The sequence below is a fragment of the Thamnophis elegans genome, chromosome 2 (assembly GCF_009769535.1).
Source record: "Thamnophis elegans isolate rThaEle1 chromosome 2, rThaEle1.pri, whole genome shotgun sequence".
NCBI classification, from domain to species: Eukaryota; Metazoa; Chordata; class Lepidosauria; order Squamata; family Colubridae; genus Thamnophis; species Thamnophis elegans.
In genome coordinates this window covers 105451329-105461046 of record NC_045542.1, presented here as the reverse complement: position 1 = coordinate 105461046, position 9718 = coordinate 105451329, and positions in this window count along the sequence as shown.

Below are 9718 nucleotides of genomic sequence, written 5' to 3'. Positions count from 1 at the left end.
CTGAAATAGTTTGGCCCGCTGCCCTTGGCAGAATTGAGTAGAAAAAGAAGCCATTATTGGCATGGCACTTCATCTTTTTTACAGTACACTGAGGACATATTTTCTTGCTAGCATTTTTTTGGGCAAATGGGACTAACCTTGTGATTTGAAACATCCCTATTATATCCTTTCATTAGTGTCTGCTTCCATAGCAGCCCTGGAATGCAAATGTCATATCTGTCTCACCTGTTGATGTCCAATTACCAATTATCAAAGAACTTCAATGTTATCCAATTTTTGTGGATTCAATTTTTTTCAAACAAGGGGAGAGGGGATCCAAAGTTAACTTTGTTCTTGCTCCCCTTCCCCCTCATCAACAGCACCATAACTCAATTCTGAGGAAGAAATGGTAATGGTAAAAGTCAGGGAATCCAGTATGTTCCGCTATTGATAGTTTTATAACAATTAAACCTTTATTTTTCAAACTTAGCAATTTTAAGAGGTGTGGACTTGAATTTCAGCATTCCCCAGCCATCATGCCAGGTTATAGGAATGCCCTATAGCTGTGCTTCTGAATTTTTCAGAACTCTATAAATTATCTGTAGCTTTAATTTTATATAAAAGTTCCCCCTAGTGGAAACTGTGACAATAGGCTTTTCTTTACAGTACTTTTTATACACTTTGCAAGGAATTTATGTTTTGAGCACTAACAGCATCTACGACATAATACATGTACTTTCTAAATAATGATTAATAGTTTATCTCTCTTCCACACAAAAGCTTACCTGTTCAAAATTCTAATAAAGTGAATCAGATGCCTTTTATCACCACTAATTCTGTCAAAGTCCAGAAAAAATGGTAAAGTTTTTTGAGGAATTATTGCAATTTTTTAAAAAAAGAAACAAAAACATAAAAACACAAAATATGAGTAATATTTACATATTCATTAGTTATAAAATTGTAATCTAAAACAAAAAATAAAAATAAACTTGTTTTAAATACTTTTTAAAATGTGGTTTATTCTTACTTAATATGAAATATATGCCAAGGGGGTGATGGTTATTTTTTTATTAGCAGAAATAGTAATCTTTTAAAGAATGAATAAATTATACATTTTTGGAATCCAATTTTTGGAATAGTAACATTATTTCCCCCTCAATATAATTATTCTATATTCCATAAAACTAAAGCTTCTCAAAAAACAGGTTCCACTTTTGGAATATAATTCAATATAACATAATTATAACTTGAAAATAATTATCCAGACTTCTATTTATATATATTACAACATTCTTCTAAAATAAACCAAAACCAAACATAACCAATTATATATGTTAATGTACCTTCAAGTTTCTTACGCCAACAATAGAAAAAGAACCCTTCTGATAAATTCCATGAGGAATCCAATAGGTTGAAAATAAAAGTCTTTTCATGGATTAGCTTCAAAGAAGTAACATTAAAAAGAACTTGTATCTATTGATTATCTATTGTTCCATTAACAGCTATTTCAATTCTTTATTCTCCAATTCATAAAGATCATTAATTTAAATTTAAAAAATATATAATTTCTAATATAGTTTGGAAGTCAGTTTAATTTCAGAGAGAGTCTTGATCAGAAATAATAGTACCGCATTTTTTAAATCAACAGCCCTTCTTCTAGAAATTTTCTAGATTCAAAGGTAGACCCAGCTTATCCAGTCTCCAGAACGAACTGGGATAGATTGAATCATTTGCAGAGCTCTGGATCCAGCCCTTCAATTCAAGAGATTAAATTCACTCCACATCCTAGTAAGTCTACAGAGATCTAAGTGATGAGGAATGGGATTCTGCAAATTGCCTATTGTTGAATTTTTATCCTTCCATTTCTCATTCAAGTATTGTATGGGGAGACTGTATGTCAGGGCAGAGGCAGGAATTTCACTTCATCTTTTCTTCAAAACAGCAATCCAGTAAAACAAATTAGGCTTAGCCTGAGTGGTTCATAATTACCAATAAAACCTGTGCCTGAATCTTTTATTCCTGGTTTAAATGCATCACTTTAACCATTAGCGCAATGGGCACAATATAGAAGCGTCTATGCAAATATAGCAATATATACAGGCATATTTGCAAATACTAATAGCAATAACACTTAGATTTACCGTATATACCTCTTCATAGTGCATTACAGTACTATGAGTCAGCCTACTGCCCCCAACAATCTGGTCCTCATTTTACAGACCTCGGAAGGATGGAAGGCTGAGTCAACCTTGAGCTGGTTAGGATCGAACTCCTGGCAGTCAGCAGAGTTAGCCTGTAATGCTGCATTCTAACCACTGCACCATCACGGCTCTTTAAATCCATTAAATTAAATCCATTAAATTAATGGCTTCTTAAAAGCAGGCTGGAAGCACTGTTTGCTGACTGCACTTACAGGCACCCCTGCCCAGTCAGACGTCCTTTCCCTGAGCAATAGGTAGATGTGCCCTACAATAAAGGTCCATAAGCTTCTATGATAAGCACATCCTGCCTAATGATAGCAGGGGAATTCCCCCTCCATTCTCTGCATGCTTATCCTCCTATTGTTATTCCTTGTTTTGACTTCCTGAAAAGAAGCATTGGTTTGCAAAATATGGCTCCTGCCTTGAGGCCCATTAAAGCCCTTCTTTAAGGGAGATGAATTGTGGGGTGTATGTGTGTGTGGGGGGGGAGGTGTACAAGGAAATTCAGTAAAGAATTATTTATTTGCCTAACTGTTCTCTTGAGGTTTTTTTTGGGGGGGGGAGATTCTTGGGAGATTCTCTTTGCCAGGCACTAAAAAGACGGAATTGATCAGAGAAACCATGCCCTTTGACAGTAAAGGTGTGGGTGCTGCCTTACCTGCTTAGTTCCCTGCAGCTTCCTGCTCCTCCCCTCTTTCTCAATGAGCCATTAAAGCCTGAGCTAGTCTACCCTACATAACAAAGGTATGATTGGCCTTTTACAGAAACTCACCACAAGGCACCTGGGAAAATTGCATCAGCCAACAAGGTAACCAAACTTGGACTCAAAGCACAGCCTACAGAGTTGCCCCCGCATGGCCCCATGGGAGTCTGACAACCAATCAGAATACAAGCTCAAGATCAAAAGCCAGAGAGGGCATAAAACCAGGGACTTTCAGCATCTCGGCCTTTTTCTCTTCTTCACCCAACATCTGGAAGCATGCGATCCCCCTTTTGTGTTCAGGAGTTCAAGCCATGAGGTTCTGTCCACCATTAAACCATCTTTCCAAGCAGCCTCCATGTCTCCAGTGTCTTCTTCCCCACTTGGAGCTGAACCCAGAAGGACATTTCTTCCACCACTTTCTTGCCACAAAATATAGCACCTTATACCAGACCTGAAAAATAGTTAATATAGTTTATATACCTATATAGATGTTACTTTATTTATTCTTAATCAATGAATTGTTAAAACAGGCTATACAGGTAGCCCTCGCTCTACAACAGTTTGTTTAGTGGCAATTCAAAGTTACAACGGCACTGAAAATAGTGACTTATGACCTTTTTTCATACTTACGACCGTTGCAGCATCCCCATGGTCACGTGACCAGAATTCAGATGCTTGGCAACTGACTCATATTTATGACAGTGGCAGTGTCTTGGGGTCATGTGATCCTTTTTTGTGACCATCTGACAAGCAGTCAATGGGAAAACCAGATTCATTTAACAACTGTGTTACTAACTTAGCATCTGCAGTGATTCACTTAACAATTGTGGCAGGAAAGATTGTAAAACGGAGCAAAATTCACTTAACAAATGTCTTGCTTAATGACAGAAATTTTGGGTTCAGTTGAGGTTGTAAGTCAAGAACTATCTCTATGGCATTTGTGTAACCACGGCCCCAATATCGTTTGGCTTATGTCACATGAAATATAAGAACAACCAGGTACATTTGTGAGTTTATAAAGATTAATAGCTCTGATTGCCTATGAATTACATGTACTGCTTGAATTTAATTTACCCACAACACTAAGATATGGCTTGTTTTAACCTAAAGACACAATGCTGGATTTAAAGACTGCTAAACTGAAACTAGGAATGTTGCAATAAGGACCAATACAATGTACAAACCCAGAACAGGTAGTCCTTAACTTATAACCATTTGTTTAGCAACTGTTTGAAGTTACAAGTACGCTGACAAAAGTGACTTATTGGCCAGTTCTCACAGTTATAACTAAGGCAGCATCCCCACAGTCACATGATCAACATTTGGGCGCTTGACAACTTGCCTGTATTTACAACAGTTGCAGCATCCCGGGGTCAAGCGATTGCCATTCCAGCTGGCTTCTGACAAGCAAGGTCAACAGGGAAGCCAAATTCACTTAATGGCCGCATGATTCATTTAACAACTGCCTTGCTTAGCAATGAAAATTCTTGTCCCAAATTGGGATTGTAAATTGAGGAGTGCCTGCATTGTGTTGGATACATAAGAAACCACCGGTTACATTCCTACAGTGTGTTGCCTAGAACAGGTGTCTCCAACCTTGGCAACTTGTGGACATCAACTCCCAGAGTTCCCTGGCTGAGGAATTCTGGGAGTTGAAGTTAAAGTTGCCAAGGTTGGAGACTAGAATCTTTTTAGATCCAATGCATTCTACAAACCAAGGGTGGGCTGCTGGGAGTTTGCATGGCTTCGGGCAATCCTTTAGCTAGGATTCTGCCCAGTTTGGCGAACCCCCAAATGCCATCCCTGACTGGCCATGCCCACCCTACCTTTCCCATCCTGCCCCACCGATCCCAGGTATCTCTATGCAGCCTGTTCATCATGCCAGGTAAGTGCAAGGCTCGCACGGAGGCTCGGGGAGGGGAGAAACAGGCCTACTGGAGGTACCGGAAGTCCAGAAACGGGCCTGATTCCAGCCTCCCGAGAGTCTCCAGAACCTGGGGGAAGTAGTTTTCGCCCTTCCAGAGGCTCGAGGAAAGCCTTTGGAGCCTGGGGAGGGCAACCCCCCCCTACTGTGGTGCAGGAGGCCAACTAGGCCATGCCCACCATGGCCACACCCATCCATTGCTGCAATTTTTGAAGCCCACCCCTGCTACAAACCCAGAAATCTGATCATTCGGAGTCCAAAGAGGGAACAGTTTAGCCTCAATATACATTGGGCCAACCTTCCTCTAGCCAGACTGTATTGTGTGAATACAGATACCATTTCTGCAGTATTGGGCTGCGCTGCCTAATCAATTCTACCAAGGAAACGAGATTGAGAGGAAGAGCAGCTGAAAATACAAGTGATTACATTACAAAATCCACTGGCAGTCACAGATTTTGCAATTCAAGTGCTGATTGGCAAACAGCCCACAAAGTATGGCTGGTCTCCTTTGCTGTACCTTAGCAGGAGGTCTATTGAGATTCTCAGTCATCCAGGTCATGGTTGTCCCAAAGGTGCTTTTTCAAGATGGAACTGGACTTTCTGGTTTTTCTTTGAAGACTTTTCGCTTCTCATCCAAGAAGTTTCTTCAGCTCTTAGCAGTAGGTGTGCCCAAGGCAAGGCTTGTATGAATGCATGGAGTTCTTGGCCAATCAAGGCTACTAATCTCTGTAAGAGGAAGGGCTATTGATGCAACAAAGTCTTATCAATACTCACCTTGCCAAGAAGGACTTCTGGCTTGTATGAATGCATGGAGTTCTTGGCCAATCAAGGCTACTAATCTCTGTAAGAGGAAGGGCTATTGATGCAACAAAGTCTTATCAATACTCACCTTGCCAAGAAGGACTTCTGGAGTACTGAAGATACTGAGAAGCAATTCAGGAAGTGATCAGGGACTCTGTATTCATCCCTAAGACAATCAGACTCATTTTCTTGGTAAATTTGCCACATTGCTCATCTAATGGCACCTTCTGGGCTAGTTATGAGAAAAGTTATGGAAAATGAACAAAAGAAAGTTCAAGAAAATTAACTTTGTTTACTGGTCTCATCAAATGTTTATTCAGAGTAGTGAATTATTATTATTTTTTAAAAAAAACCCATTAGCAGAACAGTTGCAGTTAATATTATAGTGGATTGTTCAATTTGTTTTTTCCCCCCAACCTATTCCAATATTTTAGTCAGCAGATGGCAGTGAAGGGTTATCACTGAAAATAGCAAACTTGGGTCACAGTAGTTGAGAGAATCTAAACTCACAAATGAAGGCGAATTGTCCCAAGACAATGTTGCAGGATCCAATTTGGGTGGGTCACCAGGACCAGAGGTTTAGTTTTCTGACCTTTTGGAGTCTGGAATGGATAGGATCAGATCCTGCGGAATTTAAACTGCTCGTCCCTGTTGATTAAGTGGAAAAACTTCATGGAATTTCACCAATGGCTCTTTCCAGAATGCCTATCAATACAGGAGAATTGTTAGAAAGACTATACGCCTTGGGCACTAACCTCACAAGTGATAAAAAAGCTAGGAAGTGGTGCAAAGAGCTACGGAAAGATACATGCTTGGCATTACAAGACAATATAGAAAGACCTGCACAAGGATTAGAGAACAAACAAAAGTATACAATATCATCAAGAGAGTAAAAGAAGTGAAATGGAAATGGGCTGGTCACGTAGCAAAAAGAACTGATGGGAGGTGGACCAAGGCAGTCATAGAATGGATCCCACGTGATAAAAAGTGTCCACCAAAGAGACCTAAAAGAAAATGGATCAATAATATCAGCAAGTATTGGGGCCCAATTGGCAAAAGAAAGCTCAGGACCATATAGGTTGGAAACATATCTAAACGCCCTTCATCCTGCTGTGGATATACAATGGGTAAAATGATGATGATAATTGATGTAGATAGTGGCTAACTGCTGGTAATTTGGAAGGAAGGAAGGAGGAAGGGAGGGAGGGAAGGAAGGAAGGACTTTATTACAAGTCATAGGCCCCTTAAGCACATCAAAACAACAATGAAATGCAATACAAAGAAGTAAGAACAAAACAGCACAACTTAACCAAATCAGCAACACATGAATATCTACCAGTTACAAATGCAGACTTAACAACAGCTTGTCTTGTTTTACTATTTTTCATTCTGAAATCCAATCTTGGTAGTTTGAGTTTTATAGTCAAGATAGGCTCCAAACAACAGATTGAAACAAAAGCAAAACAGCCATTAAACTTGCTGAGAGTTTGATTCCTTTCCTTTTTAAAGCAAATGAATAGAAACTGGCTGTTATACCAATGGCTAATCCCTATCTTCATTCCCTTTTAAAGCATCTTGCTCTGGTGATCAGCTTCTTACGCATAGCAAGGCATTTGGGGAGAACTACAGCAATCTTTTCCACTTCAATGATGGTCAGTTCCTGTCATTTGTCATCCAACATGAGACCGCAGGACTGGAAAAATTGGATTGTTCCTACAGATTAGGCAAGACAGAGCTAGAATGTTACAAGCTTTGCTATTGAAATGTCACATGACGTTAGTTTCTCTGCTCAAAAATACGCTATTTCTAATATAGGCAAGGTTTCAAAAGGTCCAAGACGCACACCTAAAGATAAAATCGCTTGGTTTGTTCACCAAGGTTAAATTGCTTATTTTCTGAATCTACGTTAGGCAATGAATCATAAATTGAACAAACAATCTGAGTTGGCCCAATAAAGCAGTGGGGGAGGTGGAAGGTGGAAATCAAGTTTCAAATTAATCAAATGTTGGCGTATTGTACTAATTTCCTATTAAGGTTTTAACTGGGACCTAAGCTTGTTGTGCAAAGAAGCCCAAAATCTTTTGAAAGTTTCACTGAGAGATCTTGTGCCTTCTTTACTAACTGCAGCTTTTGATAATCAGCCACAATAATAATGCCATGTTTCAACTACTCGTGTATATGATAAAAAAAATGTAAAGGACTTAATAGTATATTTACCCAACTCCTAGATTGCTAAACTAACCCTCCCAGCCATCCTGTCTTCTGACACCGAGGGAGGCAGGAAAGGGTAGCCCAACAACCCATGGAAAGTTCCCCCTCAGAGAAAGTAAATAAGCAAGGGCAACAACAGGAGAAAGGAGAGGGGATGGGGAGGCAAAGGAAGAAAGGGTGAAGCAGAGAAAGTAAGGATGGGGAATTAAGAGTAGGAGAGAGGGTAAGAAAGAGGAGAAGGGAGGAGGGGAGGGGAAAGAGAGGGGAAGAAGAAAGGAGGAAGGAGAGGAGGAAAGGAGAAGGCAGAGAAAGGAGGTTGAGAAGATGGAAGGAGTAAGGTTGTTGCAAAATAAGATAGAGGCACAGGGTGGCAAAATGTATTATACGTGTGTGTAAAAATAATTATAGAGACTAATGATGAATAGACAAATATTAAATAGCAATGATAAGAATGTATATTTGTGAATGTACTTGAAAGGGAAAAATAACAAAAAACTTTTATTTAAAAAAGTTCACACGCGTCTTATTCATGAGCTCTGAAAACTCTCCGGAGCTGGTCTACTTCTTGGGGAGTTTGGAAAACTGCTCCCAAAAGAGAAGCCCTGGCTGGAAGGCTTTCTCGTCTCCCTCTTTGCCCCCCATCCCTCCCCTACTTCGATGCGCGAGTCCTGGGACATCTCGGGGCCGCCACACCTGACGAGGCCAGGCGTGCAGTATCTGCACCCATCGAAGCCTCATTCCCTGCTACATCAGAGCTGAATCAGCGAGGGCGTCGTTGAGGGAGGTTTCGGGGCCAGGAGGTCGGGGCGATGGGGCGTGGCCTGCAATGGCAGGGCGTGGCCAGCAGGTGAAGGGGTGGTCGAAGGTAAGTCGCCTCGGCATGCCTGGGTTGCCTTTGGCAAGCAAAGCGGTGGTGCGAGCGGAATGCCGGCATCAGGAGGGATGAACGGGCGGCAAAGGTAACTCGGCTACCCTGAGGGCGCGCGGGACGGCCGTCTCCTCCTCCTTCTCCTCCTTCTTCTTCTTTCCGTTCGGTCGGGAACTCTCTCGTTCCGGCTGATCAGCCCCCAGCCCGGCTTTTCTCCTCCGAAGTGGTCAATGACTTCTTTGTTAGCAAAAATGTTTCCACCGTGCCCTCGTTTATCCTCCTGGGGGTAGCTGGATCTGTTTGCAGGGGGATTTCGGCTCGCAGCCGACTCTTTTACACAGGCTCGCTTTTGTGATGCTAGTTGTTCAGGCGGGCGATCCTCCACTCCTAGGTCGGACTACAGTTCCCATCGTTGCCCTCGGCCAATTCATCTAGTGGGCAGTGAGTAGAGGAAGCCGAGCCATCGCATCCTCCTAAAGAACATAGACCGGGGTTCCCAGTCGGGTTTCTCTCCCCCCCCCCCAAGGACACCTCCCCCTCCTCTCTTTTGCTCTATGCATATCCTCCCCCTCCATTTCTATCAAGGCTTGGGTGTGATTGTATGTTATGTTGATGGTCAGGTTTTGCTTTTACCCAACTCATGATTCTCACTTCCCCCTCCCTTTCCAAGTGCTTTGCTCTGTTGTTGGGGTTCTTATTCCATCCATCCATCCATCCATCCATCCATCCATCCATCCATCCATCCATCCATCCATCCAAACCCTCTTCCAGCTGTCCCAAGAAGTCATGGCATGCTTGAGCCTAGGCAGTTGTGGAACCAACTTTGACCGCCTTGGTGAAATGGTGGTGGTGGTGGTTTCTGTTGCTTCTGAGGTTTAGCAGGATAAGCATCTTATTGAGGTAGGGAAAGATTAAAAATGGTGACCGATCCAGATTGGATCCTCCAAGATTAAAAATATATGTGAGATGAACATCTGAATGTGGGCTTGGAGAACTCCTGATGCAGTGGTGAAATTCGTTTTTTTTATTAC